This window comes from Ranitomeya variabilis, chromosome 8 (assembly GCF_051348905.1).
Source record: "Ranitomeya variabilis isolate aRanVar5 chromosome 8, aRanVar5.hap1, whole genome shotgun sequence".
NCBI lineage: Eukaryota > Metazoa > Chordata > Amphibia > Anura > Dendrobatidae > Ranitomeya > Ranitomeya variabilis.
Window position 1 is genome coordinate 26,526,763 of NC_135239.1, and position 10,054 is coordinate 26,536,816.

The 10,054-nt window shown below is 43.3% G+C and overlaps 1 long non-coding RNA gene across 1 annotated transcript in view; it reads right to left on the reverse strand.

Moving 5' to 3' along the window:
• The window catches only part of LOC143787306 (uncharacterized), a 62,711-nt gene extending 52,677 nt beyond the window's left edge, over positions 1 to 10,034 (reverse strand). The window contains exon 1 of the long non-coding RNA XR_013218320.1: positions 9,952 to 10,034. This is a non-coding gene — a long non-coding RNA (uncharacterized LOC143787306). The remainder of the gene's footprint in view (positions 1 to 9,951) is intronic.
• Between the last annotated feature and the right edge of the window lie 20 nt (positions 10,035 to 10,054).

The window sequence follows — 10,054 nt, forward strand, 5'->3', positions numbered from 1 at the left end:
CTGCCTCACAAAAATAAATAATAATTAAAAATAAATAATAAGCGATCAAAAAATGTCACGTGCCCGAAAATGTTACCAATAAAAACGTCAACTCGTCCCGCAAAAAACAAGACCTCACATGACTCTGTGGTCTCAAATATGGAAAAATTATAGCTCTCAAAATGTGGTAACGCAAAAAATATTTTTTGCAATAAAAAGCGTCTTTCAGTGTGTGACGGTTGCCAATCATAAAAATCCGCTAAAAAACCCGCTATAAAAGTAAATCAAACCCCCCTTCATCACCCCCTTAGTTAGGGAAAAATTAAAAAAACGTATTTATTTCCATTTTCCCATTAGGGCTAGGGTTAGGGTTAGGATTAGGGCTAGGGTTAGGGCTAGGGTTAGGGCTGGGGCTAGGGCTAGAGTTAGGGCTAGAGTTAGGGCTAGGGTTGGGGCTAGGGTTGGGGCTAGGGTTGGGGCTAGGGTTAAGGCTACAATTAGGGTTGGGGCTAAAGTTAGGGTTGGGGCTAAAGTTAGGGTTTGGATTACATTTACGGTTGGGAATAGGGTTGGGATTAGGGTTAGGGGTGTGTCTGGGTTAGAGGTGTGGTTAGGGTTACCGTTGGGATTAGGGTTAGGGGTGTGTTTGCATTAGGGTTTCAGTTATAATTGGGGGGTTTCCACTGTTTAGGCACATCAGGGGCTCTCCAAACGTGACATGGCGTCCGATCTCAATTCCAGACAATTCTGCGTTGAAAAAGTAAAACAGTGCTCCTTCCCTTCCGAGCTCTCCCGTGTGCCCACACAGGGGTTTACCCCAACATATGGGGTATCAGCGTACTCAGGACAAATTGGACAACAACTTTTGGGGTCCAAGTTCTCCTGTTACCCTTGGGAAAATACAAAACTGGGGGCTAAAAAATAATTTTTGTGGGAAAAAAAAGATTTTTTATTTTCACGGCTCTGCGTTATAAACTGTAGTGAAACACTTGGGGGTTCAAAGCTCTCACAACACATCTAGATGAGTTCCTTAGGGGGTCTACTTTCCAAAATGGTGTCACTTGTGGGGGGTTTCTACTGTTTAGGTACATTAGGGGCTCTGCAAACGCAATGTGACGCCTGCAGACCATTCCATCTAAGTCTGCATTCCAAATGGCGCTCCTTCCCTTCCGAGCCCTCCCATGCGCCCAAACGGTGGTTCCCCCCCATATGGGGTATCAGCGCACTCAGGACAAATTGTACAACAACTTTTGGGGTCCAATTTCTTCTCTTACCCTTGGGAAAATAAAACATTGGGGGCGAAAAGAATTTTTGTGAAAAAAAATGATTTTTTATTTTTACGGTTCTGCATTATAAACTTCTGTGAAGCACTTGGTGGGTCAAAGTGCTCACCACACCTCTAGATAAGTTCCTTAGGGGGTCTAGTTTCCAAAATGGTGTCACTTGTGGGGGGTTTCAATGTTTAGGCACATCAGCGGCTCTCCAAACGCAACATGGTGTCCCATCTCAATTCCTGTCAATTTTGCATTGAAAAGTCAAACGGCGCTCCTTCCCTTCCGAGCTCTGCCATGCGCCCAAACAGTGGTTTACCCCCACATATGGGGTATCGGCGTACTCAGGACAAATTGTACAACAACGTTTGCCATCCTTTTTCTCCTGTTACCCTTGGTAAAATAAAACAAATTGGAGCTGAAGTAAATTTTTTGTGAAAAAAAGTTAAATGTTCATTTTTATTTAAACATTCCAAAAATTCCTGTGAAACACCTGAAGGGTTAATAAACTTCTTGAATGTGGTTTTGAGCACCTTGAGGGGTGCAGTTTTTAGAATGGTGTCATACTTGGGTATTTTCTATCATATAGACCCCTCAAAATGACTTCAAATGAGATGTGGTCCCTAAAAAAAAATGGTGTTGTAAAAATGAGAAATTGCTGGTCAACTTTTAACCCTTATAACTCCCTAACAAAAAAAAATTTTGGTTCCAAAATTGTGCTGATGTAAAGTAGACATGTGGGAAATGTTACTTATTAAGTATTTTGTGTGACATATCTTTGTGATTTAATTGCATAAAAATTCAAAGTTGGAAAATTGCGAACTTTTCAAAATTTTCGCCAAATTTCCGTTTTTTTTCACAAATAAACGCAGGTAATATCAAAGAAATTTTACCACTATCATGAAGTACAATATGTCTTGAGAAAACAATGCCAGAATCACTGGGATCCGTTGAAGCCTTCCAGAGTTATAACCTCATAAAGGGACAGTGGTCAGAATTGTAAAAATTGGCCCGGTCCATAACGTGCAAACCACCCTTGGGGGTAAAGGGGTTAAGAAATTGTTGTGGGAATTGCTGCACGGGAAAAAAAATGTTTTGGTTTTTTTTACGTGTTTTTCCGAGTCATTAGAATTGGTGAAAAATATTGCAAAGGCTGAAAAAAATGACATGCTGCAAATTCGAAGGTACTACACGTCTGCAAGAAAAAGAATAAGCAACATGTGCATATGACTTCACAGAACCTTAGGGTTCTATTAGAAAAACATAAAACAAGAGAGAGTTACTAAGATGCTTCTAATTAAATTAGAATAACATAAAAAAGTTACCATAATTTATTTTAGTTCGTCAATACAAAATGTGAATTTCATATATTATATAGTCATTACAAACAGAGTGATCTATTTCAAGTGTTTATTTCTTTAAATGTTGATGATTATGGCTTACAGCCAATGAAAACCCAAAAGTCATTATCTCAGTAAATTAGTATAATTAACAAAATCACCTGCAAAGGCTCCTAAGTGTTTATAAAGGTCCCTTAGTCTGTTTCAGTAGCTCCACAATCATGGGGAAGACTGCTGACTTGACAGATGTCCAGAAGGAAGTAATTGACACTCCACAAGGAGGGTAAGCCACAAAAGGTTATTGCTAAAGAAGCTGGCTGCTCACAGAGTGCTGTATCCAAACATATTAATGGAAAGTTGAGTGGAAGGAAAAAGTGTGGTAGAAACAGGTGCACAAGCAACCGTGATAACCGCAGCTATGAAAGGATTGTTAAGAAAAGGCCATTCAAAAAATTGGGGGAGATTCACAAGGAGTGGACTGCTGCTGGAGTCATTGCTTCAAGAGCCACCAGACACAGACGTGTCCAGGACATTCCTTGTGCCAAGCCACTCATGACCAATAGACAATGCCAGAATAGTCTTACCTGGGCCAAGGAGAAAAAGAACTGGACTGTTGCTCAGTGGCCCAAGGTGTTGTTTTCAGGTGAAAGTACATTTTGCATTTCATTTGGAAATTAAGGTCCCAGAGCCGGGAGGAAGAGTGGAGAGGCCACAATCCAAGCTGCTGGAGGTCTAGTGTGAAGTCTCCACAATCAGTGATGGTTTGGGGAGCCATGTCATCTGCTGGTGTAGGTCCACTGTGTTTTTTCAAGACAAAAGTCAGAGCAGCAGTCTACCAGGAAATTTTAGAGCACTTCATGCTTCCCTCCGCCGACAAGCTTTGTGGAGGTGGAAATGTTATTCTCCAACAGGACTTGGCACCTGTCCACACTGCCAAAAGAACCAATACCTGGTGTACAAACAACAGTATCACTGTGCTTGATTAGTAGCAAACTCGCCTGACCTTAACCCCATAGAGAATCTATGGAGTATTGTCAAGAAGATGATAGACACCAGACCCAACAATGCAGACGAGCTGAAAGCTGCTATCAAAGCAACCTGGGCTTCCATAACCCCTCAGCAGTGCCACAGGCTGATCACCTCCATGCCACGCCACATTAATGCAGTAATTGATTTAAAACGAGCCCTGACCAAGTATTGAGTGCATTTACTGAACATACATTTCAGTAGGCCAACATTTCGGATTTTAAAATTATTTTAAATCACTTTTCAAGCTGGTGTTATAAAGTATTCTAATTTACTGAGATAATGACTTTATGGCTTATAGCCAATGAAAACCCAAATCAACATTAACAGAAATAAACACTTGAAATAGATCACTCTGTGTGTAATGACTTTATATAACATGTGAGATTCACTTTTTGTATTGAAGAACTGAAATAAATTAACTTTTTGATGAGAATTTATTGAGAAGCACTTGAAGATGTGCCAATTAGTCTTGCAGGCTTTGTATCACCTTTTTTTACGTATTTTACTCAGTTTTGTGTCCTAAAATGCGATGACTGCAAAATATTGGGGTACTTAAAGTGTTTCTATCACAAGATTTCACAATCCATAGATCACGATGAGAAATTCTCACGGTGATCTGCTATGAAGTCACTGAGCTTGAACTGCGGTGACCCAATCACTGACTTTTTCCCATGGACCTGAGGTCACTGCAGTTCAGCCCTCCTGGGAATTCAGTCTCACTGACCGGCGGTAACCACGATGATGTCACGCTGGTCAATGATACTGCGCTCGCAGGAGCTCATTCACCAATGGTTCTCAACCTGAACGGTCGCATATTGGCACCATCCAGGTTGAAAACTATTTATCCCCCAGACATGGATTACAACGTGGCCCAGAACAACGGACAGGTGAGGGATAGTGTTGTTTTTTTATTTTTGGTTTATTACACAAGACGAGGGATTCAGTGCAAATAGTGGAAAACTGTGTTTTGATTTGTTTCTAATAAAATATTTTATACTTGCTGTGTCTTTATTTAAAGTAAAACAATAGGATTAGTAATGGATAGGTGTCTTATACTGTAGATGCCTCTCCATTACTAATCCATGGGCTTGATGTCACCAGACAATACAAAGGAGACATCAACCCCACAAATATAAACCCCACTTGCCACCGCTACAGAGCAAGTGGGAAGAGCCAGGTAAAGCGCCAGAATTGGCACATCCAATAGACGTGCCTTTTCTGGGCAGCTGCGGGCTGCTATTTTTAGGCTGGGGGGGGGGGGGCAATATCAATGGCCCCTTACCAGCCTGACAATACCAGCCCCCAGGTGTCAGCTTTAGGAAGGCTGGTTGTCAAAAATGATGGGGACCCCACACCATTTTTTAAAATGATTTATTTAAATAATTTTAAAAAAAAAACAGCATGGGGACCCCTCTATTCTTGATAAGAAGCCTTGCTGAAGCTGACAGCTGAGGATTACAGCCCCCAGCTGTGAGTTTTGCCTGACTGGTTAAAAAAATGCAGGGGAACCCAAGCAGGGTTTATTTATTTATTTATAGTGCAGGCAGCAGGTGATGAAAACTCCCATCAGCCGCTCCTGCGGTCACTGTTATTAGCAGCAGCAGGTGTAGGCTGATGGGAGTAATAGTCCCACCAGCTGCTGCCTGTTGTCATTGTTCTCACTTGAATACAACTCTCATCATTCTCTCCTGCACCCAGGAACAGCGCTTACTGTAGCACTTCTTCCCTGGCCCCCGTTCGTGTGGTACTGATGCAGCACACAGTTGCCACACATGTGCCTCAAGTATTACACACACACACACACACACACACACACACACACGAACACTGACATCTCCAGTACTGGAAATATCAGGATGTGTGAAACCGGCCTAAAGGAGTCATGCAAGTGATATGGTTCCCACAGAGCCCTGACCACATCATTAAGGCTGTCTGTGACTACATAGTCAGAAGGATTTGTACAACCATGCATCCAGAAAAGAAGTTTGGAACAATCTGACTGCCATGTTCTCTCAAAACCTGTGAGAATTATGGTTGTTTTGAATGCAAATGCTGGTCACTCCAAATAATGATGTAATTTAGATTTGTCTTTTGTTCAATCACTTTGTATTTTGTCAATTGTTAAAAATAATAATAATGAACTTCTAACTTTGATTGCATGCCTACTTTTTTTTGCAGCATTTTTCTTACACCTGCCTTTTGAATAGTACTATATTTAAATTAGAAGGATTAATGACAAATTCATGGGTTTGGTTGCAAACGTCTTTAGTTTAGTCGCACTTCTTTAGTATGCTAAATTCTTAGTATTTATACATACTCTCAAGCCAAAAAGTCAGTTGCTACAACAGGTATCTGATTAAAATGCTAAATAGGAGTGAGAACAATATGCGTGTACTCAGCAGGTACAATCTGTAAAACAATACTTGATAGTAGTCCACACCATTACTTATTTATTTTTGCATATTGTTTGGCCTGGGAAGTCCAACTTGAAAATCAGTTATTTATCAAGATAGTCAGACGGTGTGTCTCCTGGTAAGGGGAGAACAGATAACTGTAGCTACCATGAGTATAAAAGACACAAGAATGGTTTGGGGAGAGGGGTTGGGGGAGGGGGAAAGGAGGACAATCCAAGGAAATATGACAGCCACACCAAGGGAACATAACAAGGCACCAAGCTAGATACCAGGGAGACAATGACTTAAGCGCTGACTATGTGAAGAGTTATTCTTTGCAGATGCGACCGCTCTCCACGGGAGATCGTCGCGGGACACTCGTTATTACATGGATTACATTGGGTCAGGGAGTATACTGTTAGTTTATTATTTTAATATTTTTATTTTACAGGTGATCGATGGCTTTAGGGACTAGGTGATTAGTGAGTATGTACTGTATGTTGTATGCACTGTCTGTACTGTATATGTGTGTATGTGTTTTTTGCTTTTTTTTTTTTTTACACTTGAACACAGTAGCTGAATGATGGGACTATACTGTCCCATCATCCGGCTAGCTGTCACTGTGGAGGCATAGCTGGTTGGGACTAGTAGTCCCATCGGACGATGACTGCCTACATACAGACCTGCACACACACAGCCCTGCAGACCGACACACACAGCTTCTCCCCACACACAATCTCTGCTCACACACTCTTCCTCCTCTCGTTCTGGAGCATTTCTCGCACGCAACTAAATCAAGGAAGTCAATGGGTGCAGAAACGCTGCAGATCTGCAAGAAGAATTGACATGGGCCTTTTTTGAATCTGCTGTGTTTTCATTGTGGAATTTTCTGCACCATTAGCACAGCATTCTTTTACCCCATTGATTTACATTGTACTGCAAATCACTTGAGGATCTGTAGTGTGTCTGTGAGGAATAAAAAGCTGCGGATCTGCAACGTGTGCACATACCCTCAATCCCCCTTTGCAAAATCTGTTGTAAAATCCACAACATAATCTGAAGAAAATTACAAAAAAAAAATCCAGTTTAATTGCAGATTTGTCTCTGCAGCAGGTGGATGAAATTTCGGCTACTGTAATAAGCAGAATTTATGTATGGAAAACCCATTGTGTATCTGACCCAATTTGACATATCCTAAAACTTCAAGGCTGTATCCTATCACAAGGAAGGTATGTTGCAACGTTACATTGGAGTACAGCAGCAAATACGTAGGCACAGGACTGAATGTGCAAAATTAAGGATCATTTTTTGTCTAAGAAATTTGTGCTGACATAGCTGGAATGGAGCATATGTGGAAAGTGATATAAACTGCTTTTGTATTATTTCTATGGGGAACTATTGTATATAAGAAGGGGTCATTCAAATAGTGGACAACCCCTTTATTTATGGGAATGAAAAAAAAAAAAAAAAAAAGATGCCTACAGATTTTTTTTCCCTAACTTTTATGCTATTCAATGTGCTGCACAATTAAATCATTATACCATTGTTCTGTGGGCCAGGATGATTAGGTTTACAGCAAATACACAGTTTTACATATAATTAGTACCTTTGTACAATACACTGGCTTCCTATTGCCCAGAGGAGAGGCTACAGTTCAAAACACTTAAGGTACCGTTACACTAAACGACTTACCAACGATCACGACCAGCGATACGACCTGGCCGTGATCGTTGGTAAGTCGCTGTGTGGTCGCTGGGGAGCTGTCACACAGACAGCTCTCTCCAGCGACCAACGATCAGGGGAACGACTTCGGCATCGTTGAAACTGTCTTCAACGATGCCGAAGTCCCCCTGCAGCACCCGGGTAACCAGGGTAAACATCGGGTTACTAAGTGCAGGGCCGCGCTTAGTAACCCGATATTTACCCTGGTTACCATTGTAAAAGTAAAAAAAAAAAAAACACTACATACTCACATTGTGATGTCTGTCACGTCGCCGCCGGCGTCCACAGGGTTAAAACTGCTTTCGGCAGGAGCGCTGCTATGCACGCGCTGCTGCCGAGAACTTCCCTGCACTGAATGTGTCAGTGCCGGCAGTAACAGCGGTGATGTCACCGCTGTGCTCTGCTTTACGGCCGGCGCTGACACAGTCAGTGCAGGGAAGCTCTCGGCAGCAGCGCGTGCTTAGCAGCGCTCCTGCCGAAAGCTTTTTTAACCCTGTGGATGCCAGGGGACGTGACAGACATCAGAATGTGAGTATGTACTGTTTTTTTTTTTTACTTTTACAATGGTAACCAGGGTAAATATCGGGTTACTAAGCGCGGTAACCTGATATTTACCCTGGTTACAAGTGAACACATCGCTGGATCGGCGTCACACACGCCGATCCAGCGATGATAGCGGGTGATCAGCGACCAAAAAAAGGTCCTGATCATTCCCCAACGACCAACGATCTCCCAGCAGGGGCCTGATCGTTGGTCGCTGTCACACATAATGAGATCGTTAGCGGGATCGATGCTACGTCACCAAAAGCGTGACGTTGCAACGATATCGTTAACGATATCGTTATGTGTGACTCAGCCTTAACAATGACATACAAAGCCATTCACAACCTGACTCCTCCATTCATCTGTGACATGGTCTCCCGGTACCTACCGACATGCAAGCTTCGATTGTCTCTATGCAGCCATAAGCTCCGGTCCGAGTGTCAGATAATGATGCGCTGGTTTCTCATATCACATTTGCAAGTGTGACCCCTGGCCTAACACTGAGCTGCTATCAATGCCTGTTACAGCCACAGCTCTCTATACACCGAGCGGTGAATGAACTCTATGGCTGGAAACCAAGCGCCTAAGGGGGTGGGGGTGGATGAGAAAGTTCATTTTCTCCCTGCAGTGGGGATCTGGGCAGGTTCACAATGCTATTAACCTGCTGATTAAAGGGGTTGTACAGTCAAAACCGATAAGTCTGCAATCACTCTGTGTGACTGCAGACTTGTGAATCCCCGCAGCACATGCACTCTGTGCTGCGGGGATTCGCTGGTTTCAGACTGGGGAATGGAGGGTATGTATGAGTTATAAATACTCCCGGCCAGTGGGCATGTGGATTCATAAGTCAGCAGTCACATGGAATGACCGCAGAGTTATCGGTTTTGACCGGACAACCCCTTTAACCCCATGTTTATAAGTTAATAGTGATTTTTCAGGTGACAGGTTCCCTTTAAGGACTTTACAAGCCCACAGACAAGAGATGGTATGAGGCATCTGACATGGTCGGGTGTGATACAGGGCGATGAATGCTGCTCTATGGGATAAATTAGACCCAGATACTAGTTACATTATAGCCCAAAATACGGCAGAAGGGCGACAGTTAAGATCTCATCTACAGTGATTCTCCCCCATGCTTTACACTGCAGGCATCTATGCCATCATATCAGCGGGTCAGGATGCATGGAGCGACCTTTCGCTCACCCTCCCCAGGTCCATCGCTGAGTCTCCACCACTGCTCCTGATGAGTTATCATCTGAAGAGCCGACGTCACGTCAACAGCACTGCAGTCAATCAACGAGCTCAGCCTTCCATAGAGCTCAGTGATTGGCTGCAGCGCCGTCGACGCCAGCTCTAGACTCGGCGAGGGCAAGTAATGCGCAGTTACTTTTTTTTCCCCCTTTTAGAACAAGTTACGCAGGGGCGTTTGTGGAGGGTCCGTGGGGTCCTACGCGGATATCCCACCATCTCCTCATTAGAGAACCTTACCACGCCCACTTTACCTCAGAACATTTCTAAACTGTTAAGTGCCATAGAAAACCGCGCAAAAACGTCCTGCGCTCGTGAATAACGCCGGCGGAATAACGGTAGGAGTGTCCTTTGAGGGAACCCGCGCACATAGACGTGTCACACCCCGCACACTGCCCTCTCACGGGTTTTCCTCACACTTCGTACTTGCGTCGTCTCCTCTCCATTGTGACACATCCGAGCGCAGACACAACAGCCGCAGACCGCTCGCCACAGCCAGTCTTCACCACACCCCTCTTGTATCTGATTG